General features: G+C 38.7%; 1 long non-coding RNA gene across 2 annotated transcripts in view; it reads right to left on the reverse strand.

Annotated features, from left to right (window-relative positions):
• Positions 1–7586: 7586 nt before the first annotated feature.
• Positions 7587–25831, reverse strand: part of LOC307179690 — a 49368-nt gene continuing 31123 nt past the window's right edge. Inside the window, exons 5-7 of one of the 2 annotated variants that reach the window (XR_013825513.1) lie at positions 18125–18188; positions 8724–8850; positions 7587–8030 (exon numbers count right to left, since the gene is read on the reverse strand). This is a non-coding gene — a long non-coding RNA (uncharacterized lncRNA). The remainder of the gene's footprint in view (positions 8031–8723; positions 8851–18124; positions 18189–25831) is intronic. The other variant, XR_013825512.1, reaches the window with a different exon arrangement.

A 25831-nucleotide genomic window follows, 5' to 3' on the forward strand; every position in this document is an offset into this window, starting at 1 on the left:
GTTACCATTGAACTGAAAATACATCCACCAGAGCAAAGTGACATCTTTGTTAAAATCTTATTATAACCCATTAGATTTGCTTTTAGGGTAATTAAAACAGACTCAGTTGTCATATACAAAATGGAAATGGCAGCTACATTATTGACTATAAGGCAAAATAAAGAATAATTTATATGAATAAATTGGATCCCAAGCCCAATTTATACAGAAAATTTCAATCCAGGAAAAGAGTTACAATACAATGAGTCTTCTTCTCTTTAGCCTTCATGTAACGTAATAATAAGGACATGAGTGGGTTTCCTTTGTTTTTTTTTCTTGTCGCTGTTGTTCTTTTTTTAGCCAAACTGCAACTGGATTGTTCTCATCAGGTAATATGAAAAAGTTTATTCTGGTTATTTTGTTCAGAAGGAATAACATCACTTGTTGCCATTGGAAGTTCAATATGTTACAAATTTAGTATCACTGAGCCAAGAAAAGGCAATAATCTGACCAAATATTTGCCGTTGTGAGACTACTACTATTCTATCTTTTCCTGGAATATCGACAGGGACAACAAAGATTATTAAACTTTGTGACAAATATACAGCAACATAGAGCAACTTAGTTCATTTCAAGAAATTTTGATTATAAAAAATCAGAAAGGCAAAAGAAAAAATATAATTAAATGTTAGAATAAAATTTAAATGTTTATAATAAAGTAGTTTAAAGAGTACTTATTGAAATTTAAAGCTTTACTGTTACATCACCAACATTTACATATTATATTTAAACACTGAATTTTTACAATAAAATATCTGATAAGTAATTGAATTATTTTCTACATAAATGTTTTGTTATAAGTGGGTGTGGGCTAAAATTTCAATCATTTCTGTTAAGAAATGAGTTTTGTTTCAAGTTAGCAAATGCATACCAGTCCTAGTAGAGTCTGTCACAATTCTTTTTTCTGGTCTAGGATCACACATTGCTTTTAGTTTTTAATGTCCCTTTAGTCTCTGTAATCTAGAATGGGGCTTCATTCTTTCTTTGTCTTTCATGGCTTTGATATTTTTGAAGAGTATAAGTCAGTTATTTTGTATGCTGTCCCTCATTTTGGGTGTGTCTGATGTTTTCTCATGATTACAGTCAGTTTATGCATTGCTAGCAGGTGTACGGACATAAGTGATGTCATACCGTCCACAGTGCATCATATCAGGAGACCCATAAATGGACACGTTTTAAAGAAGAAGTTTAACAACCATTCTGCCATCTTAATGAATAAGCAAGTTCCTCTTTTTCTATGAATGTTTCCATAATTTTTTCATATTTGTAATTACAGAATGATATAATTTTTTATTCTGCTTCCTTTTCCAACATTATAGCATTTTTATGTCTCTGCAGAACTTTATAATAATTATAATTTTCACGTAATAATTGCATAATATGCTGCTAAGCTGAAGTGTCATATTTATTTTAACAGGTTGTCTATTAAGCATTCAGGTTGTTTCAACTGCTTCACTATATTTTTTATTAAGTGGATAAAAACCATATATGTTGCACTGCTGATGAAGTTACTAGGTTTAACTGGACAAAAAATTGTGACAAAATATTATGCTAACATAAGTGAAATTCTATATTCTCAAGTCTTCAGCAATAGCCCCCTTTTCTCAACCAACAGACTTACAAATGGGAGCTTTGCAACAAGCAGAATCTGGCAGAGAATAAGGGTGGGACTGACATGTATTCATTCCCAACCCTAGAAAATAATTTTAAATGTAGGCTACATTATTTTTCTTGATGGACTACAGAATAGCTTTGTATACAAATGTGCTTGGGGGGAAATATAATTTAAATTGGCTTAAATATGCTTAAATTTTTTTTTTATAAAGAACTAACTCATTATGGAAAGTTTAGATATATACCTGGGAATTTTACTCGTGCTTTCTCCAACTTTTACACTAGAAAAGAAAATGTCTTAGAGAAGTTTTTGTGTACTTACACAGGTGGAGAGAGAACGATGTTTTACATACGGCAGTTATTGTGAATGCAACCAGAATGCTGTCAGGTGATCAGATATAGAATGCTGATGTTCTGTAGTGAAGCCTTACAGATCCTCCATACAATATGAGATTTTCCATTAGTGCCAGCAGTGAGCGATTTGGAAGATTTCAGAAATTAAACCTTGAACCAGAATGCCAAGCATCTTAATGCAGTGCCAGACTCCCAGGACAGAAGGTTGGAGGGAAAGAAGAAAGGAAGAGAGAAGGACGCTATTGGTGATCTCTTCTTAGGCTGCGCAGTTGCCTAGGTTCACAGAAATTAATTGACTGCATTTCCAAATGGTGTCCAACCACGAGCTTGCAAAAGAGCCTATCAGAGAACCATCTGCTGAGTGGGAGGGAAAGAATTCGCATAGCTCTTGCTGGTTATATCACTGCTTAATTTGACTCTTCCCTGTATCTAGTCAACTCATAATTATCTGCTCTAATGGGTCTCAGAGGGAGGGATGGGAATGGGTAGCTGTGACACAGATAATACTGAAGAGCAAAGACTGCAAAATATTTTCCATTAGGCTTTTGCATATATCATGTGCTTAAGAAGGAAGTATGTTTATCTTTCTAATTATGTTTTGCTTAGACTAATTTTCTTTTTTTAATTCCCATGCCAATGTAAAAGCTATTTCATATTACATGGATAGTAGGGGAAAGCAGCCTAGGTTTTAAAATCTTCAAGGGAAAATTCCTGAAATTGGTAAACTGCAAACCTGAAACATGTTTTTCTGAAAATGTGGCCTCTCCGGTGTTCCCGTGCCTCAGTTCAAGCCTTCATTGCCTCTTAACCGGACTCCCCATTACTGCAGTCCAAAGGGAGCACAGTGGCCGTGGAAGGGAGTGGTGCTGAGTTAACTCCACTGTCCTGACTGACCCGGAGTTTAGGTGCTGGGGTTGGAGGGGAGTGTTCCCTTGCTCATCAGCACTAATTCCTCAAGGATTCCATACTCTGTACCCAAGGGCCTATGAGTACTTTAACCTACTGAAAGAAAAAGTCCAGATAGTGCAGTGCAAATGGCAAATTTTGGCTCCAGTGATGCACAGACAGGTAGATCCAGGTAACGCCATGTCAATGGATGGCCTTTCTAAGAGCAATGAGAATAGGCAGCGTGGCTTCTCAGCACGGGTGAGCTGTGCTGCTCAGTACCTGGGGTGGATGTTCTTGGGCTTTGTCTTCGCTCAGTGGAACTGGAGACAGCTGTGCTTGACTCTGCTCCAACTCCATTCGTCTGCATGTGGCCAACCACCCACCCAGCTTCCCCACCCCAACAATCACCCCTGTTTGGTGATCAGGCACCCAAACAATCACCTCTACAACCACTGCATTCCCACAGTCAGGCACCCTCTCTGGCCCTGCCCTCCTCCAAAATACCAATCCATCCAAGTCTCCTCTCCTAGGACACCTCATCTCGGTGGAAGTGACTCTTACTGTGTACTCCTGCCCTTATTCCAGTTTAAAGTTTTTAAATAAACTTTAGTCCTTGCCTTAATAAGGTCCTGCTGTTGAGTCTCAAGATTCTTACCTTCTTTCCATAAAATACAACCTTTGCAAAGGAACTTGTTTTGTCTTTCAAAAGTATTGATGGGAGGGTTGGTGAACTTCAAAGAACTATTCTGGAGAAAAAGAAACACGAAATTTTACTTTTTTGCCTCTTTGCATTTCTGGTATACCAACCCAAACTCTCCTCTGGCAGGCAGTTGGCTATTGCTCATCATCTAGTAGACAGGAGGTCACTTACAAGAAAATTTAGAAAGAAAAGCATGGGTATAAATATGTAATCTGTTAGTTCAGTAGAGGGATTGTTCTAGAACAGATCTCTCTATGCTGTTCTCCTGTTTAAAACCCTCTGGTGACCTAGCATTCATGGCATTAAAACTGCATGTCTTATAGCTGCAAAATTTCCAACTGGTCTTTCTAGTTTCATTTGTGCCACTCTCCTACTAGGCCAAACACAAAAATCTATTTTCCATTCTCCAAAGGTGTCATGTGTTCAAGTTAATATACTTTTAGAATAGTGTCAGTGTTAAAAGAAGATGGGCTTGTAGCCTGAATATAGGCTCCAGGGCCACATCCACCAAACACATTGTTTTGGTCAAGCATCTAAAACTTTATTATCCTTGAAAAAGGCAAAACTGAACACTACCACTCACCCTGCCTTTTTGGTCTATTTCTTTATGAATTTAAAAAGACAAGGCTGTCCCTGAAAATTGCATGATACTAAAGTGCTGCCCACATTTTTCTGTGGATGTATAGTTCCCTGGGCTTGTGGTCATAATTAACGTGGATGAGAAGGATTACTACATTTCTCTTCTCCATGCCCCTTCCCTACGCCAAAGGGAAGGTGATTTTTATTACAGATAAATTCATATTTTTTCCTTTCATTTTAATTTTATTTATTAAATTGGCCTACAATATTATGTTAGGTTCAGGTTACTACATAGTGATTCAATATTTTTGTGCATTACAAAATGATCACCACAACCCCTAGGTCCATCCTATTGCTGCAAATGGCAAGATTCTTTTTTATTTAATGGCTGAGTAATATTTCTTCATTTTACTCCTCACATATTAGAAAAGCCTGTTGGCTTCTCTCCAAACTATATTCAAAATTGACCACATCTCCACCACTGCCCCTCTAGTCCCCTGGACCCCAGCACAGCTGCCTAAATGAGCCCCTTTTCACTCCACTGACCCTTTAAGGTCTTCCTCACAAAGGAGTCAGAGTGATCCAGTTAAAATGTGAGTTATATTACATCACCTGTCACTGAGCACCCTTTAATAGCTCCCTCCCATCACACTATAAATCAAATCCAATCCAATCAAATCCCATGCCGTAACTCATCCTACGATGTGCTACCTGATCTGTCCTGCCACCTTTTCAGTCTCATCTTCTACTTCATTTCCTGCCATTTCCCCCTGCTCATAGCACTCCAGCATCAGACCAGCCACTTTATTTTTCCTCAAAACACCAAGCCCTGCCGTGGGCCATTTTCAATTATCTAGAACCTTCCTCCAAAACTACTTATACAATAGGATTTACTTATTTGTCATGCTCATTGCTCATTTTTTATTTCCCACCTGTAGAAAGTAAGCTCCCCAAGGGCAGAGTTCCTTGCTTTATTTACCGGTATATCGTAAGTAGCTAGCTAAGTAGCTCAACACATTTTTGGTGCTTCTTAAGGGTTGGTAGTTGAATGAAAAAATATTGGTTCTTATTGTTGATACTATCAATAACACAAGCTACGCTTAACTCTACACACATACACAACAGTCACACAGCTCCATTGCTTTTCAGCATCAAACAAAGGACAACCATCACAGATTTAACATCTTTGAATATCAATCTTGTAAGGTAAGAATGGAAGAAAAAAATGATAAAGTTAATTACTTTTGTACTGGGTTAGTCAGTCAGGCTTATGTAATTAAGGTTTCTCAAAAATGTTCTCCTTTTCTAATAAATGATGAAGTCTAATATTTACATTTCAGGCTTTGTTTCCACAATAATCCAACTGAATATTTATCATCAGTATTCAGTGAATGTTTTATAGAAAAGTAATAAAAAGATGCCTGCTTAGACATTTCAGAAAGCCATTTCTATATGACGAAAATTACAAGCTCTTGGGGACTCAATGAAATGAATGTGATTTTATCTATTACTAGTCCAAAGAGGGCCAGTTTGTTACGTGGAGTTTTTGCTCACTCTCCTGAGGCATTCTGGTTTGGCATTTTTCATTCAGAATATTCAGATGAGTCCATTCGAGACCATGTAGGTTACATTTTTGATTATGAAACTGCAGAGCAAGTAAGCAGAAGAGTTGACAGCATGGGGACCCTTTAATGATAATTCCTGCCCATGTTAGCCATGGTTTTCCCATCACTGCAACAATGTTCAACTGTGTAATCAGTTATAATTTAATTCAGTTCAGGGTTAATATCGAAGTCTGAGCATTTCTCTAGTGCAACACCGCTGAGGATTAGCCAAAGCTGGATTCTAAGTTCAGAGACCAGGAGCAACAGAGGAGAGAGAGGGAGGATGAAAAAGGACTGCCAAGATAAAGGCTGGCTCGCATGGGTATGTCTGCTTTATCCCCTTCACGTTTATAAAATTCTGGAAGACCAGTTTATTTTGGAAAATTAATCTTTAGTATACATCACATTTTGCAAAAACAATGGTTTATATAAAAACGTCTATACTAAAGTGGCCATGGTGTACATTGTAAGTGCGTATATATTATGTAAGGCATAAGGAGAGAAATAAAATCTGCTTCACACTTCTTCGCTTGGGCAGATTCCAACAACCACCCAGCCGAGCAATAGGCTATTTGAGCTCTGCTTTGTTTTGCTCCTTTTGGAAGCAGTGAAATTTGTATGATTAAGATATAGAGAAGCCCTCTATATCAGGTGGTCATGTGCTAAAGTAAGCACCACTGTTCTACATTAGTTAGTAATTCCTATGGGTTTTGTCTCATTAAGTGGGAAGCCATCCTTAATAAAAAGCAGAGAAAAGCATCAATGTCACCTGCTCACCTTGGTTGAAAGAATACAAGCCCTGGATTATGTTGCTTGGGTTCAAATCCCATCTCTGCCACTGACTAACTAGACAAGTTTGGGCATGTTACTTAGCCTTTCTCTGCCTCTAGATTTTCTCTGTAAGGATAATCATAACGCCTTCCTTAAAGGATATCTTAGGATTTAACTCAAATAGTGCTGTAGTAGTCTGCTTAGGCTGCCCCAACAAAATACTGCAGCCCAGTAGCTTAAACAACAGACGCTTATTTTCTCAAAGTTCTGGAGGCTGGAAGCCCCAGATCAACATGCTGGCACAGCTGGTTTCCGGGGAGGACTTTCTTCCTGGCTTGCAGACAGCAGCCTTCTTGCTGCGACCTCTTCTCTGTGTACAGGCGCTCCTGGGGTGACTTCCTCTTCTTAGAAGTACACCAGTCTTACTGAACTAGGGCTCCATTCTTATGAGCTCATTTAACCTTAATTACTTCCTTAGTGGCCCTGCTCCAAATACAGTCACAGTAGGGGTTTAGGGCTTCGACACATGAACTTTGGGAGGACACAATTCAGTGCAGAGCAACTACAAATTCAGTGCCTGACACATAGTAACTTCACAATAAATGCCGGCTCTTATTATGTGATATGCTTTTACTCTTTTCTCCGATGTGTATATGACTCCTACTTTCAACATTCATCACTTTGGCTGGTTAAAAAGTCCAGTTTATAAGTAGAGGGAAATTTACATAAGTAATCCCCAATGAATGCATTTATTTAAAATGACAGTGTAGTTTTGTTTCTAGTGGGATGATCTGAATGCAGACATATACACCTTACTCATTAATTTATGTAATTTTGTAAAAGGCACTTGACTGTAATCTTGTACAGTACGTCATTGCCCAATGTCAGCAGACTATAGTCTGTGGGCCAGCGCTAGGTCTGTGGCTTGCTTTTTTTATACATCATGTGAGCTAAGGATGTTTTTTACATTTTTAAAGTGTGGCAAAACACACACACACACATACACAAGAAGACTATGTGACTGACACTTTACAGGGTTCACGAAGTTGAAAATATTTACTATCTGGCCCTCTACTGAAAGGGATCACTGCCTCTGCTACATGGAAGGAGCTGAATTTGAGCTCTTCAAATACAACCATTTCTCATCATGCAAACGCCTCGGCTTCACCTCGGCTTTTCTCTATCCTGAGCAAGGTTTTACTAGTTACCCCCAACATTTTCTCTTTATCTTCCATATTTTGGGGAGAAGTAGTTCTACAGTCTCTGGCCTGTCTCACAAACTTCTGAGAAATGTGCTAAGTATAGTTTCACCTTTTCCTGGTTCCTGGGACCCGCTGATGGCCTCAGACGTGAGTAAGGATCATGGCGTTTTTGAGCTGCTTTTTCTATTTGATACCTCTTACGGTCAGGAAGGATCTCTCATTTCTTGCTGTTGTTGTTCTGTGCCTCTTTAAAATCTCCTGCTTTCCATCTGCTGTGGGCTGGGAAAAGAAGGAGAAAAAAGAAATCATGATTGAAGAATACTTTGTATCTATCAGGTTTCATTAGATTCTTTTCATATGTTAGGTTCTTTAATTCTCATAACATAACTTTATGGTTAGATGCCATTATTTCTGCTTTACAGATGAAGAAAATGAACCTCAGTCAGCTTCAGAAGGGTTAATTTTCTTGAATTCAAGCCCAGTCCTTCTGGCTCCAAAATTTAAGTCCTTTCATCAAAGAAACCAAAAAACCTGGCTGACTTGAATTGTAAGTAACATAAGGGCAAACAGACTAAAATGATGCTTTCATAAATAAAGTGCCCAGTGCTGAAGTGTCCTGAGACTTCTGTTTTGTTTTGCTCTTCGCTCTTAGCTGTGTTACAGATAATTCAGTTGTCTGACAAACAACTTCCAAATTAGTGAGGTGTTGTGATGACACTTCCCTTGTTCAAATATATCCTTTGAGACCATTAATTCAATACACTCATTCAAAGGTAAATATTGAGAAAGTGTGTGTACTTATAACCCTAGAGAACGTCCAAAAATGAGTATGGTTATGGACTTATGGCTCATTTATAGTGTTATGCACATAACTCTCTCTTTATAGGTATGAATGTATGCGAACACACACACAGACACACACACTTATTCAGGCATGCACCTTGGAGACCCAACTAGAACATTTCTGCTCACTTCTGTTTTACTCTTCCAGCCTTTCCCCCAAGGCAGGTTTTAAGTTAAACTCCTGGGATGCATCTGACGTCCACTCTTCCTCCAAGCCTCCTATACAACGTAGGTCCTTGTACATAACTCTGCCTGCCTGAAACAAACAGGAGAAACTGAATCATTATGAAGATACATGTTCACTGAGAAAGCAGAAACCCAAAGTATAGGATTTAATAAACAAATTGTTTTGGAGATCTTTTTAATTACCTAATACCAGACTCTAAAATATTTTAATTTCTATATCATTATTACATAAATGCTATATATGATTGTCTTTGCACAATAACAAATACTTGAATAAAAAGAGAAAGAGCAACGTCAGTACCATATCAAGCTAACCATGAGGTTTAGCTTCAGGCAGAGTCTGACAGTCTCACCAGAGCAGGGAAGAAATTCTGGGCTTTAAGGGATTAGAGATATAAGGCAACTGTAATGGCACACTCGGTTTTTCTTCCCAAAGTTTTTGAAAAGCAGCTCACAATGGAAAGTATGAGATATTTATTGAGATGGAAATTTACTTTAGTTCTCTTTGCATATTTCTTTCCCTGTGACAAGCAGGTGGGTCTCACTGTTCTCTCCTGTCACAAGGAAGGCTTGAACTCCAGATGGAAAACAGAAGGTGGTTAAAATCACTCCTTTCCTGGAATTTGGGTTCTAAAAGCCCAAGCTCTTTTAGAGTGCTTTGCTAAGGGGAGCAAGTAGGATGGGAGGTAGTCTGAACAGCTAAGAGGAAGGACAGAAGATTCCCTTATAGACAGGCATAAAAATCGCTGGATTCCCCAAACAAGAGTGACCTCTGCCTCACCCCAAGAGTACCTGCAGAGAGGTGGAAAGCCTTCACAGAAGAATGGCTGCATGTCCTCCAGAGGAGGATGAACTCTACGGACTGTGTCTTGGAGCATCAAGAAAATTCCTAAGTTGGCTACATGAAAAGTCCCACTGGTTGGGACTAACAGGATACTGGGTGTCACATCACCATGCTGGCCTAAAGATAAGAGAGTCGTTTCCCCAATTCCTAGATACCTCAAGACATGCTCATATTCTTGTGGAACCTGCAGAAGGACAGAGGCCTCCAGGAATAACTGAGATGGAGTTTCAAAGGCAAATTTATTTTGAATTAAAAACAATAAAGAACTATGGTCTAACTTCTGTTGCTGGGTTTGTGGACAAAAGTTTCACACAAGTACGTCCCAAAGGGAATTCTCTCCACACATTCAAATCACAGGGCTTTTCCAGCCTCTCCTGGGGCTGGGGCTGCGGTGAACTGGGCCACCATTATTTATGCCAAGAAGGCCACTGCTGCCTGAGCGACGCAGTTCAGTGTGAGTGGTCCCCGGTCTGCAGTGATCTCCTCTGCCTGGCATGACGAAACACCACCTTCTCTTCTGTGTCTTTCATCTCCCCTGTTACAACTTCAGTGTGATGGCAAAGGGGACCCTTTAGTATCGTTATCAGCCCTTAACTCTAAGTACACAAAAAACTTTTCTAGCTTTTCCTGGTCTTTTAAGTAACACCGCAAACAAAAACCAGGACTCGGGCTTCCCTGGTGGCAGAGTGGTTGAAAGTCCGCCTGCTGATGCAGGGGACATGGGTTCGTGCCCCAGTCCGGGAGGATCCCACATGCCACAGAGCGGCTAGGCCCATGAGCCATGGCCGCTGAGCCTGCGCGTCCAGAGCCTGTGCTCCGCTGCGGGAGAGGCCGCAACAGTGAGAGGCCCGCCTACCGCAAAAAAACAAACAAACAAACAAACCAGGACTCACTTTCCCCACAGCAGAGCAGCAGTGCCTCAGGCAGGATTCTGTGAGCGGCTGACTCTTTTCTCTGTCCGTGATACATCTTTCAGGGCTCCTCTTCTTCCCACGGTCTCATCCCTCAGCTGCCCTGGGCTACCTTTCCCAGCAGCTCCCCACCCCTGAATTTTCTGCAACTCACTTCTCAGAACAACTTTCTTTGCTGAGTCTAATTTCTTTAGGACTTTATCCTAGGACAGGAAGAAAACTGAGGAGTAAAAAAGGGAGGAAACAAGAATCCTAAGGTTCCAAATGCCAAAAATGCAAATTGAAAAATACTTCATTGGTTCATGGACTCCAAAGAATATGTTTATTAAAAATGCGAAGAAGGGAAGGGATAAAATTAGGCTATAGGACATCCACCACCTCTTGCCTTTGCTTCAGTCTCTTTTGCATGAAAGTAGCTTTTTCTTATGACAGAGACTTGGCCTTATGACCACTAACAGCTCCTGAATTGTATGTGTTATAACTTCCCAAACTAAAAGGGGAGTGGATCTTTTAGTTTCAGTAAAGTACACAGACACACAGACACACACACACACACACACACACACACACACACACACACACACACACACACACACACACACACAACCCAAACTAATAAAAAACTCAGAAAGGGTTTCTAATTGGCTTGGTTTGGGTCACATATCCATTCATATACCAATTAACTGTGACCAGAGGAAAAAGAATGATAACTGGCCAGTTTGGATCATGGTGGATCTTGTAAGAACATAGACTCTCCCAGTTTAGCACACAGAAGTATTTTCTAGGAAAATAAGCGTTCCTAGAAGATAAGAGCATAACTATCTCTATGGTAATATTTTGGGGTGTCTAGTGAGCCAGACACTAGAACAGATTTTGCACATGTTATTAAAAGGATCAGGAAAAGCCAGAAAATATTTTGTGTGTCAATTTAAAGTTAAGGGCTGATAACGATACTAAAGGGTTCCCTTTACAGTCACACTGAAGTTGTAACAGGGCAGATGGAAGACACAGAAGAGAAGGTGGTGTTTCGTCATGCCAGGCAGAGGAGATGACTGCAGACTGGGGACCACTCACACTGAACTGCATCGCTCAGGCAGCAGTGGCCTTCTTGGCGTAAATAATGGTGGCCCAGTTCACCGCAGCCCCAGCCCCAGGAGAGGCTGGAAGAGCCCTGTGATTTGAATGTGTGGAAAGAATTCCCTTTGGGACGTACTTGTGTGAAACTTTTGTCCACAAACCCAGCAACAGAAGTTAGACCATAGTTCTTTATTGTTTTTAATTCAAAATAAATTTGCCTTTGAAACTCCATCTCAGTTATTCCTGGAGGCCTCTGTCCTTCTGCAGGTTCCACAAGAATATGAGCATGTCTTGAGGTATCTAGAAATTGGGGAAACGACTCTCTTATCTTTAGGTCAGCATGGTGATGTGACACACAGTATCCTGTTAGTCCCAACCAGTGGGACCTTTCATGTAGCCAACTTAGGAACTTTCCATTGCTTTGAAGGCCAAAGACACTTCTGTAAATAAATAACAGGATTGAAGGACTCAGATTCAACCATAATCACAAGATTACTTCTAAAAGCATTATTTACATATTGACCTTCTTTTCCTATTTATAAACTTGTATCTGGTCAAGGAAATGAGTGGAAAATCCAGAAGACTGTGGAGAAAATAAACATTAACACTTGTAATATGTATTCTTTGAAAGATTTTCCTCTACCTAGATTGCTTTTATGTACAGAGGTGATATTCAAAACACTGAATCACCAGCACAGCTGCATAGCTCACCAACCAGTCAGAACAAATGCTGGGTGATAATGAATAAGGATCTTGAACCCTCCTTCCAAATCCCTATCCAAGGCTTTAGCTCATAATTACTTTATCTTGAGGAGGTCCAGGGTTGCCATATTTGGGAGAAGCCCTGTGTATGGTGGTGGTGGTGGTGGCAGAGGTCTTGGTGCAGTGGCTATTTACCAACAGATATAGAGGTCCTTCGACAGTTTAACAACTGGTATGGCTGTATGGCCATCTGTACCAGTACATACTGATGGAGTTATTAGCCTGGGACATGTCATAATTCCTTACAGTTTGTGTTTTCTTCACTTAGCAAAATCTAGTGAACATTTTCCTATGGCGAAATATATTCCTATATGTGAGAACTTTCTAACTCATCTTTGGTGATGAGCTGTAAACACGCCAAGATAATGATCCCTTAGTCTTTTGCAGTGGCTACGTGGGCATGTACCACCAGCTTCCAGAACCAGTCACCTCAAGCCAACTCTACTGTTTACCCCAGTATGTTATAAAAATACTGTCATTTTCTCCATGTGTCATGATGTGAAAGGGTTGGGAAGAACTGTTCTACAACATGGCTTTTCACAGGAACATATCATCCCATTATATGGCTATAATATGGTTAACTTAACCAACCTGCTATTAGTGGATTTTCATCTTGTTTCTCTTTTTTTCCCAATATTTTATTTTATTCCTAGAGGACATGGTTATACGTATGTCTGGTTATTTTTAAATATTTTATTCATGTATTTATGTATGTATGTATCTATTTATTTATTTATTTTGGCCGCGCTGCGCAGCATGTAGGATCTTAGTTCCCCGACCAGGGATCGAACCCAGGCCCTTGGCAGTGAGAGTGCGAAGTCCTAACCACTGGACCGCCAGGGAATTCCCTATATGGTTATTTTTTAAGACAAGTTCCAGAAAGAAGAATTTTGATATATTGGGTCCTATTTAAGACTTGGACACAGAGTATAAAATTTCCCTGCCTTTCTATGAGTTCCTAAGAATACAGGTTCTAGATCTAGATTGTCAGCGTGTGCATCCCTGTTTCATCACTTTATTAGATGTATGACTCGGTGACTCTGTGCTTTAGTCTCCTTGATGAAAATGGAGTTAATCACAATATTTTCCTCACTTGATTGTTGTGAGGACCAATGAGTTAATATATATGGGGCACTTAGAACAATCCCTGGCTCATTGTTATTCATTAAATATTAGCGATTTTCTTTAGCAGTAGTAGTTTCTGTTAATTTTAAAGTTTTACAGTTTTCACTCACCTTAGAAATATATAAGAGTATGTTTCCTTGGGAACCCTCCTACACTGTTGGTGGGAATGTAATTTGGTGTGGCCACTATGGAAAACAATATGGAGGTTCCTCAAAAAACCAAAAGTTGCCATGTGATCCAGCAATCCCACTCCTGGGCATATTTTCATAGAGAACTCTAATTCGAAAAGACACATGCACCCCTATGTTCACAGCAGCACTATTTACAATAGCCAAGACATGGAAGCAACCTAAATGTCCATCGACAGATGAATGGATAAAGGAGATGTAATATACATACATATATATATATATATATATATCTACAATGGAACAGTACTCAGCCATAAAAAAGAATGAAATAATGCCATTTGCAGCAACAGGGATGGACCTAGAGATTACCATACTAAGTGAAGTAAGAAAAAGACAGATACCATATGTTATCACTTATATGTGCAATATAAAATACCATACAAATGAACTTATTTACAAACTAGAGATAGACTCAGACATAGAAAACAAACATATGGTTACCAAGCAGGAAAGAGGGTGGGGGGATAAATTAGGAATTTGGGATTAGCAGATACAAACTACTATATACAAAATAGATAAAAAACAAGGTCCTACTTTATAGCACAGGGCACTACATTCAATATCTTGTAGTAAACCATAATGAAAAAGAATATGAGAAAGAATATATATATGTAACTAAATTACTTTGCTGTACACCAGAAACTGAATCACTTTGCTGTATACCAGAAACTTTACAACATTCTAAATCAACTATACTTCAATTAAAAATATTTTTTAAAGAATATCTTTTCTCCCACAATCCCAAAGGAACTGTGAATTAAATTCTTTATAATTATTTCTATAATATCAATATAATTTGCTTTTAGAAAAATGCAAAATTACAAAATTGAGATTTATGAGATGACAAATCTTTGGTAGACATATGTTTTGTGTTTTGCTCACTTTCTATAAGTTTGTTTGGCCAATTCAGGGATTTTTTAAACATGGAAAACTTTCTGGGAGCCCTAGGCACCTATTACCCCATTCTGGGTAAAATGAAAAATAGAAATGCCAAAGCAATCAGAGCCTCACAGCCGGATGCTCTCTAGACAGAGAGTTTTACAATCTTGGCTGCCCACTGTAATCACCTGGGACATTTTAAAAGGCACTCGTGACTGGACCACACCCCCAGAGATTGTAATTTAATCGGCCTGATTTAATTACCTGGCATAGGGAGTGTTCCAAGCTCCCCAGGTGATCCTAATGTGCAGCCAGGACTGGAAATCATGGCGCAGGTGGGCACCAATTAATTCAGGATTATTTGGGTGTGTCTGTGGGGCTGGCGCTGGAGAGAATGACTTTCATAATCAGTCGACTCTCCAGGCCAACTGAGTCACTTGCCACCAGGTAAGCTGGCTACAGAGCCTTCTTAAACTGGAACAAAAACATCCAATTCAGCTGGACATTGCAATATCTTGAAATTTTTTGCTCTGGACAGTTACTTTCACTTTCAAAATTTTCTTTTTCTTAAAAATCATCCCAAATGTTAGCCCTGCATTTGGTGGTGGGAAAGATCACAACATAACAGATATTTCATGTTCTTGACTATGTTTCTTCTGTGTTTTGTTGCTACTGATGAAGCAAGCAATCACAAAAAGATTAATTGCACACGAAACAGCCTGGATAACATGCACCCTGGGTACAATGGCTTTGCTCTTTTGTCTGCTTTGAGTGTTAAGTGTCTTGAAGTTCAGTATTTTAAGGAAAGAATACTTCACTTGGACTACAAACTATAAACTGAAATTGTCCTTGAACTGGGAATATTCAACCACAATGTGATTTCAGTGGAAAGATTTAAGAGCAGCTTCAAAGAAGTCAGAAACCTAAGGACGAGAAGATGCTGATGTGTTAGGAAAGTCTACAATATTTGCTTCTGTGGTTTTGAAGATGTAAATAGAAACAGCTATGGCAAAGAACTTCTATAATTAGGTTTCATCCTGATTCCAAAAGTTGCTTCTTACAGAGCTTTTAATAGTATGTGAAAACCACTGTTTAAAACTCTGGGTTTGAATTTCCTGCCACTCTAATGAAAAAATTAGTATTTTCAAGCTTTGGGGGTTTTTCTAAAGTCATGCGCTAAACAAGCAGAAGTCCTCTGTTGCCCAAAGGTTTTGGCGGAGGGTGGACGCTCTGGTAATTTTCTTCTCCCCGGGCACAGTCTTTCTCTAAGAGTCAGAGAATGCATTTAAATCAGAAATTAAATGGATTACGGGTGGGTGTAGTTATGGACAGACACTGGCACTTGGACCAAACAGATGTGCTCTTTCAACATGGTGACCATACCCAGTTCTTCCAAAAGCACAACAGAGAACAACCTTGCTCAGTTAGTCATACTTCCCTGAAGGGCCACCACCTAGAGTGGCATCTGCATTCAGCAGCGAGATGGGACAACCACATCCTACCCTGGAAAGGGAACCCTTATCATTTTCCCTCAATCCAAACTGCCAGGCAGTATCAGGTCCCTCTCACGAGCTCACCAAATGTGCTGTTTCCTTACTTGTTTTACCGCTCTGGTGAATTCTTTGTAGGTCTAAATCCTACAGGATATAAATCGAATCTGGAGAAAGACTCTGAATAAGCCTCCACCACCTCCAACCAAATTTTATCCAGGTGCAAAGTAGACCACGTGAGAATAAGAGAACCTAAATCCTGTCTATAACTGAAAGAACAGAGTATTATTGGCAAGTGATCAAGGAACATTTATGGCATTCTTGAGTTCCATTTAACATTTTGCTGAGAAGTTTCAGGAAAAAATTTAATAGCAATGGTGACTGATGGAATCAAATAAGTGAATCAAGTCAAACTGCAGTTGTGTTACTCTTTACATACCAGGGAAAAAAAAGTTAGTTCTGGATTAGTCTCTTGGATACTAGATAGGGAAAATCTAGCCTGGTGTACCCCATAATTTGCAGAGATGGCAGTGAGCCTTGGCATATATCCTATAGAAATTAGTCAAATAAGATTAGTTCTGGGTTCCTCCAAGAACTCAGGATGCTATTTGATGATCACTGTGGGATTCTCCTGGACTTGAGTTTACCCAATAGGACCTGAAAAACTTCCAGCAGTGGTTCTCAAATTTTATTTCTCATAATTCTCTGTAGAGAATTTAAAAAAAATTATCCATACTCATAGCCTATCTCAGAATGTCTGAATCAGAATCTCTGGTGGTATGTATTTTGAAGAAATATTCATAGGTGTTTTTGATGCACAGCAAAGCTGAGCATGTCTGAATTTAGGTGAATAGAAGGGATCAAGTTTCCCACGGGAAACTAGCTCTTCTGAGGGACTAGAGTTTTTTTTTTTTTTTTTTTTTTTTTTGGGACTAGAGATTTTTTAGGATTGTTCCAGATCATCTCGGCAGTCCTTTCAGGGGAACTCAAATCATTCAAGATATTCTAATGAACAAGATTGGTTACAGAAAGGAGAAAGGACACTCTTTAATTGTAAGGAGCCTTTGAACATCAAAGAGCTGTGCACTTGAAAGCATTATTCCAATCAACTTTTTTCCACAAGAATTAAGTTTGGAGATGATTTTTATTTTTGCCTTGCAAATTTTACAAAAAAGCATGATAACTCCTTCAATTAGACAAACTTATATTTTCTGTAATACATGCTTCATGTAAATATTTTCCTGTTTTTATATTTGTCATATTATATATCATTCCCAAGAATGCTTTCATTAGAAAATATTTTCCAAAATATGATCATACAGTTCATAAATAAATTTTATACAATTTATTTGATGAAAAGGAGTATCTGTAGCAGGAGAAATTTGGACTAATATTTATTGATCTCCTCATATACATTTATTTAATTATGGAGTGGTTATTATTCTTCTCATTTTACTGTTGAAAAAAATTGAAGTTCAGATTAAGAGGAATCTCCAACACTGTACAGTTGTTAAGTTATAGTGTCAGTATTTAAACTCAAGTCTGGCTGATTCCATAGTTCCTATTTACCAAATTGCATTATACGAGGACAGTCAATAGAGAAGTAGGTGTCCTTTCTTAATCCTTCAAAATTCATCTGGAGTGTTAGTCTGTATTCACAGCATGGCCATAAAGATTAGACAACTGGATATCTACTAAGACTTTTTCATCTTTCTTATTTTCCAATTTTTCACAAAGGAGTATATAGATACTTTAAGGAATAATTAAGGGGATCCAATTAAAAAAAAAATCTACTGTCTTCTTAACCAACTAAGAAATAATACAAAAGAGTAGGTAGGTGGGAACCAAATTTTTGCCTTTATTGTGGACAGTTTAGGCTGAAAGATATGGCTTAACTCATGAGGAAAGTGGGGCTCCTAAAACTGAATTACAGTTTTAAACAGACTTATCCATCCGGCACAGGCAACCGCCAGAACACTGGAAGCTTGAAGGAACAGAGTTAAAGGTATGCCTTCTGTAGCCAAGCTTCTTTTCAAGAGAAAATTCTAGATCTCTCCAAACTCACCAGTCAGATAAGCTGCTCCACCGGGGGCAAAGAAAGTCCAGCGCTGCTACACCTATGAATCTCCCTTCAAATGGGAGAAAAAAAAAAATCAGAATTAAAGAAAAAGTGCTTCTCCTGGTCAGAAAACTGTGCCAGGAAGATTTTCATATGCTTAATAAAAATGTGTAAGGACACATTTAAAGTTAAACTTCATTTGCTGAGTCAGAGGAAGAAGCAAAAACCTAGCAAAACAGCTCCCACATCCACATATTTACAGACCGGTTCACTGAAGAGGGAAAATAAAAAGCCTCAGGTGGAAAGTCATTTAGTATCAATGTTTCTAGTATGTACTAATCAAGCACATATTCAAGTCAAGGGTTTGAGGTGACGTGAATACTATCAGTGTCAGAGAAGTTAATAATGCGGACTGAATAATGCGGTTCTACTGAACTTTAAAAAAATCTTGCTTTGTAGTTCCTCCATCTCTTTGGTAAACTTTGCCTTAAATTTAGGTTATCTTTGAGGACACATTCCTCACCATAAGTCCTTTGTTCTGTACTAAGACTGAGAGACTGCAGAAACTATAGCGTTATCCACTTAGTTTTAGATATTCTTTTGATTCTTCTTTAGTCTCTTTGAAGAAATATTTCCACCATTTAATATTTGTAAACATGTGGGGTATTTGTTCAGCTGGTAGTTCATTTACACCAGCACACATTAATTCATAATTAGTGTGAATTTAATGAGTTAAATAATTTCTAACAACTTCTTACTCTTCATGAGTTTTTAATTTACACTTTAAAAATGATGTGTAAATATGAAGGCAGATTTCTGAATAGTTTAGGCCAACCTTCCTACCCCATTCTCCTAAAATATTTTTATATCAGATTCCTTAAATTTGAGCCAATATTTGTTTGATTTAACATCTCAAAAATCAGAGAAATACTAGAGCTGGAAGGCACTGGGTCTAATATCCTCATTTTGTAGATAAGGAAACTTGGACTTAAAAAAATTAAGTGATATGACAAAGATCACAAAATAACTTCTTTAGTAGAGCTGAAACTGGAGTTAAGTTCTTGCAACCCCAGAAAGGGCTTTTCAGAACCACTTCCTTTATTTTCCAATTTATTTTCATACTACTAATGTCTAGCTTAAAAATTCTACCTCCTAAGATGATAGTTCTCAATCCTACTTGCTTTGTTTTGCTGTTTAATTTGATAGTGGTTTTTATTTTTTTAAAAAAAGTCTGGTGTGATTCTCCTGAGGAGGAAAATGTTCTTTTATTGTCCCTTTTATACTGTAATATAAAAAAAATTTTAATTTTTAAATCACATATCAAAATTCTTACAAAGCATTTGGCTTATCTCCATTCAGCTCTAATTTTAATAGTCAGTTCTAACTTCATGAAGGATCTGCATGGGCACTTTCCATTTCCCGAATGTTTCAGTTCTTGGCTTTGTTTTCCCAGACCTGGTATTTCATTCGGATTTGACTCCCATCACCTGCATTTTGCAGAGGTCCCTTTGCCGCTTCCAAGCGTATGTGTCAGATTGGGAGAAATGTCCTTGCCTGTTTCTTACATCAGAAGGTGTTTAAGTGCATTTCCCAAATAAGAAGCCCTGTTTTCCACCTGGCTGCTGCGAGTAACTTCAAAATCTCTGGGGATGACCATGTCTGTTCTGGGAGGTTCTCCTTGGAGTCTGATTGTGTAAAAAAAATCTGCTTCTTTTCCGGACGCACTTGGAAGTCTCTCTTTTGTTCCCACTTGATTATAAAACATGTTCAGCTGCTCCACATCAGAATAAAACATTACTTTCCTACCCAAAGATTTTTGCATTGTCCAAGGCTGATTAGATGGTCAGATTTATCGTCCAAAATTTGAAATCAGGTTTTGTGCCTCTTAGCAATGATTTCCATCAACACGATGCAGCCATCATACTTTTCCAACACAAAACATATGAATCAGGGCATAAATGTTTAGAAATATCTTGATGTAAAATAGACCGTAAAATGCAGCATAGCGTAGCATATGTCGACACAGCGGGAAACAACGGGTTCCAAAAGAAATGAGCCTAATTTTCTGATCCACTGGTGTGAGAGTGACTGGACTTGGAGGAGGCACAAAAGAAGCCATCTGAGGATGTAGCATGCCAGAGGAAAGGGACATTTTGATGATCCTGCCCTTCTCAGGAGCACATACACTTTGATATGAGACCCACTTTGATGTGAACACATAGAGGACAGAGTGTGGGAAATGGACCTGTTTTCCTATGTTTCCTCCCACTCATTTCATGGCTGCAGCAGTAATGCCCCATGTCCACAGTGGAGGCTTCATCAACAACTTGCAGGCTCTCAGGACGAGGAACAGTGGGAGTCCTCATCTACGAGTCAGATCTACTCTGGCTAAAGCATCATGTAACTGAGATAGGATTACATTTTTAGTGTTGAATTATTGACTGATGTCTCCCTTCCTTCTACATGTATGGACCCAGCCTAGCAATGTGAATCAGCAATCTAAAATACATGGTATAAATGTCTCTCCCCACCCCATTTTTTATCTTTTCACAACCTTCAGCCAAAAAAATAAAATAAAATAAAGAACGGAATTTCTCAGGAACTGTTAGGGAGCCAAAAAATATGCTAGATGCATTAGGTTTATGTCAGATGTAGGATCTAAGGGAAACAAGAAATCCAGGAAAGGTTTAAAAATCAGATTGAGTCTGAGAGGAAGCAGTCTCTGGCTTGGCGCCTTATGGACGGCAGAAATGATGCAGGGAGGATTTCCCAATTAGATCTGATTTTCCCTGACAGCACCATAAAACCATGTCTCCACACAGCAGTAAAACTCATATTCCACTGATCACTCAGGTTCTTTATTGCTGATTAGGTTTCCTGAATAAGTTCAGTAGTAGCCCTAATGAAATAGCTTCAAATTTGTTGGATGGAGAGAGTTGGAGCCTTGTTTAATAGTACCGTTTCAGTTAAGATTTTCACAACTCTTGCCAAATGGAAACTGAAATAAAGTTTTAGCATATCCAACCTGGCTATTTTCATGACAGACAAGTTATTGGTCTTGAAGCCCCATCAACATAGCAGCATCATATAGGGAAGGTCACTGGCATATGGGAAAGGCCAGCAGATCTGGACTATGGACGTGATCTGTCCAGAACCATTCACTTCATTCCATGGTCAAGAGTTTCCTTGCTGCCTGTAAAATGGGAAGTTGAACTAGAGATCTCCTCCAGGTGTAACCACTATGGTCCTAGGAACAGGACAAAATAAATGTCCTAGGAACAGGACAAAAAAAATCACATTGAGTCTGGCTTCCTTCATGAGAACACTTCAGCCCAAACAATCACAATTAAAATAGCATGTGAGAAATTAGTGTTTTGGGTACCACTATTTATCAAGCAAATGGATCAAATGTCTTATGGACATTTTGGATAGGACCAAATAAATATCAAGGGCCTACTGGCATGAACCAAGTGTCTTATAGATGTTTGGGGCAGGACCAAATATCCTGCAAGGGGAAAGGAGAGGAGAGAGGCGAACACTGACTTGAAGTCGAGAGTGTGGACAGCAGGTCCCTGAACCAGTTTGTACAGAGAACATCATTGAGAGAAAGCAGTCCCTGTCCCCCTTCCACTGCCATTACAACCAGGGGGTGGCTGCTGTGCAGAGAGGGGGCTAAGGGCAGCGTGCACAGCTCTGATGGTGCTGGTCACCCCCCAAGCCCTGGACAAATGCAATGTAGGCAGAGCCCTGTCCTGGTCCTGTCAGATTTCTCCATGAAATCCTCTCTTTCACTCTCTCTTCTCTCCTTCATGACCAACACAAAACACCCAGATGTTAGTCCCAAAGAAATCAGTTTCCCCTCCACCAGGAACCCAGTCTCCCAATTATCCTCTTCTTGTTCATTATAAAACATTCCATTCGGAGATATTCACGTGATTACAATAATTTGCCCATGAGAATATGAAAAGTCATCTTTAACCCTCCGGTTGGTGGCTGTTTATACCCTAAAGCACTTCTGGCGTTCTACTCAAGAGGCATTCTCACTTGTAATACATGGAGGACGGTACTTCTGAGCAGCGGGTTTTATGGCACCAGAGTGCCGTTCATCCAAACTCCCGGAAGGAATGAAACAAAGAAGTTAACTTTATCTCATTAATCTTCACAAATTAGCAAGGCAGGCTTTATTTTTTCTACTTTTTATAATAGACTGAAATTCAGAGGGGTTAAATGACTTGCCCAGAGCTTAGTAACTCCATGTTCTAAACACTCAACATGTCTTTGTACTTTATCACATCAGAATTTTTAATATGAAGTTTCAGAAGTGTTAATTTTGAAGGCAAATTAAGAGTCTTTTCTATTTATGATGTTAGAACATAGGACTGTTCTTCTTAAAATAACAGGTGCTTTTTATCTGGAAAGACCTGAGTTTGAATCCCAGCTAACTTGATCTGAGACTAAGTGAAGGCCCTTCAGATGTTTTGAGAATCATTCTCATCTCTCCAGTGAAGGTAATGGAAAGCCAAACGTGGAAGCAATGTGGAGTGTACACTTGAGGACATTTAGGTTAGAGGGAGGCAGACTATTGGGCGGTTTTGTAATAACACAGGATGCTGAGTTAGGGACACAGATCTGGAGACAGAGATCAAAAGATGTTAGAGTAATAATACAGGACACTGAATTAGTGCTACAGAGCTAGAGCGTCATAGATCTAGAGGTAGAAGTATTATCTTGGTAGCCAATTTGATGGTTAGTTTAGGCCTATTTCACAGCTCAGAAACTGAATTAAGGGAACCAATTAGTCTACTTTTTCAGGTCTTATTATTGACAGTCTTCAGATAATATTTTTTATTTATTTATTACCATTTTATTTCTCCCAAAAGGAAAAATCATGCCAAAGAGCAAGTTAAGACAAGATTGGTTATAACAAGACAGTTTTCTGTGACTGAGCCTCTCAGGAGAAAAATCACGACAGAGAACTGGATTCAGAAACCTGTTGGTCCAGTCATTCTGTCTAGAACTCAGAGAGTATTGAAGATTTTCCCGTGTGATGACTTTCTCAGCCACAATCCAACTAGATCTGTATCAATTAATTGTATTAATCAATTCAGATAAATTTTATGTAACTCGGTTCCTTCAAAGAATGTGGAAATAAGTAAATGACCTATTGTACATTACCTCCATTCACTCCTTCATCCAAAAAACTAATGATAACTAAAGGTTAGGCCTTTGCTGGGCATTGGAGATAGCATGTCCCTACCCGCTGGGCAATCAGAGAGTTCATGTTTGCAGAGAGGTGTAATAGGGGCACGCACAGAGTACGGTGGAAACATGAAACCTGAAAAAACTAAGACCTGCAAATCAGCAAAGGATTCTGAGAGGAGATAAGTTTTGAGGGTTGTATAGGAACTACCAAGACAAAAGGGAAGGCAAAGAGAAGGTAGAACATAGGCAAAGAAAGGAAGAGTGAAACAATGTGGCATTTGGAAAACAGGAAATACTGCCAATGTTCCCTGGGGAATAGGACAAATGTCTCAACTCCTTCCACTCTCTCTCTCTTTCAGTATACATAAGAACACACACACAAAAAAAAAAAAAAGAGTGTGTTTTGCCCCTCTATTCTTGACTCTGTTCTGAGAAACAAAACCAGTAAGATACATACACATATATGTATTGATATGTATTAAGAGTGGAGGGGGGAAAAGCATTTGTTCAACTTTTTTGAGGTTTAATTACCACATAAAATTGTAAGATACTTCAAGTGTACATGGTGAAAGGATTCCTCCCATCTAGTTAATTAACACATTTATCACCACACATATTTACATATTTACCTTTAAAAAAAAAAATCTTGTCTTATAGCTGAAAGTTTGCTCCCTCCTTTTACCAACGTTTCTCCATTCCACGCCCACCCCAGCCCTTGGCAACAACTTTTCTGCTCTCTGTTTCTATGAATTTGACTTTGTTTTTTCTTTTTTAGATTCCACATATAAGTGATACCATGCAGTATTTGTCTTTCTTTATCTGGCTTATTTCACTTAGCATAATGTCTTAAGGGTACATCTATGTTGACACAAATAGCAGGGTTTCCTCCTTTCTCATGGCTGAATAATATTCCATTGTGTGATATATATATATAGATATATATATATCCCACATCTTCTTTATCTACTCATCCATTGATGGACACTTAGGTTGTTTCCTTGCCTTAGCTGTTGTGAATAATGAACCTGGGAGTGCAGATATCTTTTTGTATCCTGTTTTCATTTTCTTTGGATATATACCCAGGAATGACTTGCTGGATCATAAGGTAGTTCTATTTTTCATATTTTGAGGAACCTCCATACTGTGTTCCATAATGGCTGTACCAAATTACATTCCCACCAACAGTGCACAAGGATTCCCTGGAGAAAAGGCATTCTTGATGATAATTTTGAATCAGATCATACCATATCTGAAGCTAGTCATCCCTGGAATGTCCCAGTTGAAGAGCCTATAAATTTCTTTTTTAAGAAAAATAGCATTAGTTTGATTTCATTTACTTACAATTGAGGGATTATTGATAGATACATAAATAACCCAAGCCAAAAAAAAAAATCACAAAAGTTATTTTCTTCTTTCATAAATATTCCTAAAAGCACTGAAGGTGTCTAAGTCAGAAAACCATTCATAAAGGCAAAAATAACATTCATTACATATACACCTATATAAACACTACCTCTATATTTGAAGCTGCCAAGAATTCCAACCAAATAGGACAGGTACCCCTAGGCTTTAATGCACCAGAACTGTTTCAATTCGTTGCTTTTCATAAGAAAGATTTTATTTCCCCAGCTGATCAGAGAGTATTCTTGGAGAAAAATCTGTTGATATTCCCCTTGCTGAGTTTTAAATAACCTGAGTATGTGTGATATATCTTTTGTAGTGGGTACTTCAGAGAAAAAACACTGCTTTTAAATCTCATGCATGCCCCAAATGTAATGTGAAATAAATTCCACGTGAATGAGCTCCTGCCATGTCTAAATACTGAATTGTAATATGCAAGTTTCTCCGAGACGGGCCATTTTTTTTGTGGTCTTAAAAGCATCAAAGCTAAGAGGATTGATAAATTTTAAGTGTCTCTAGCAGATTTCGTGTAAAGCTGTAAGTTTATATCTCCATGCAGCTGTAGTAGCAAAAACATGAGTAATTCATTCTGAGGTTTCCCCAGGAACTCAAGCCTGTTCAATTAACAGGGTGTATTTCACTCAACACAGGAAAGCTGTGAATAAAAATGTTGATACCGACAGCCTTCAGTCTGCCCTCCAGGAATTTGTATTTCATCTTTGAGATGAACCTAGTGTCACAGAGTGTAGTCTCTGAATTTTTCCATCTTGTTTCGGCATGCTTCCAAAGCTCTCAGATTGTAATTAGAAGCTTGAAATCAATCGAATCTCTGTTTGGTGGCTCACTGCTATAGGGAGTAAAGAGCTGAAGTCTCCTTTGTGATTCGCTCATCCCTCAAGTGTGAGGGGTCTTTTTTGAACTCCCAAAGAACATCTTACCTTCCCTAGAGATCCTTGTCAAGCTCAATAGGAATCGAATTAAAATGCCAAGATCAACTATCATTTACTGAGCACATCCTACATGCCAAGCACTTCACCTGACTTTCATATATCATTTCTCTTAATTTACACCATAATCTTCCATGTATAGGTCTTGTCATTTCCAACTTAA

Source organism: Stenella coeruleoalba, assembly GCF_951394435.1.
Source record: "Stenella coeruleoalba genome assembly, chromosome: 21".
NCBI lineage: Eukaryota > Metazoa > Chordata > Mammalia > Artiodactyla > Delphinidae > Stenella > Stenella coeruleoalba.